Source organism: Etheostoma spectabile, chromosome 14, assembly GCF_008692095.1.
Source record: "Etheostoma spectabile isolate EspeVRDwgs_2016 chromosome 14, UIUC_Espe_1.0, whole genome shotgun sequence".
Classification (NCBI taxonomy): domain Eukaryota; kingdom Metazoa; phylum Chordata; class Actinopteri; order Perciformes; family Percidae; genus Etheostoma; species Etheostoma spectabile.
The window spans coordinates 11,565,570-11,566,060 of NC_045746.1; positions in this window are offsets into that span (position 1 = coordinate 11,565,570).

A 491-nucleotide genomic window follows, 5' to 3' on the forward strand; every position below is an offset into this window, starting at 1 on the left:
GTGAGGGGCCAGACAAAGAATGGTTCAAAAACCCTATGAGTGAGCGAGGTAGAGAGGAAGTGACCCTACCCGGAGGAAGCCCGAGGCCCCCGTCTGGAGCACGGCCCAGACAGAGGGCTCGTCAGCGAGTGCCTGGTGGCCGGGTTTGCCGGGCACAGCCCGAAGAAGCTACGTGGCACCATTCTCTCCATCCCTTGGGCCCACCACCTGTGGGAGGATACTGTGGGAGGTGCTGCGGGAGTATGGGGGGAGGGAGTCCCTTCTCAGGGCCATGGGATGAGGATCAGCACCTCTAAATCTGAGGACATGGTTCTCAACAGGAAACCGATGGAGTGCCTTCTTCAGGTAGGGAATGAGTCCTTACCCTAAGTGAAGGAGCAAATACCTTGGGGTCTTGTTTGCGAGTGAGGGGACCGTGGAGCGGGAGATTGGTCGGATCGGGCCTCTGGTAAGGATGCCTCCTGGGCGCCTCCCTAGGGAGGTGTTCCAGG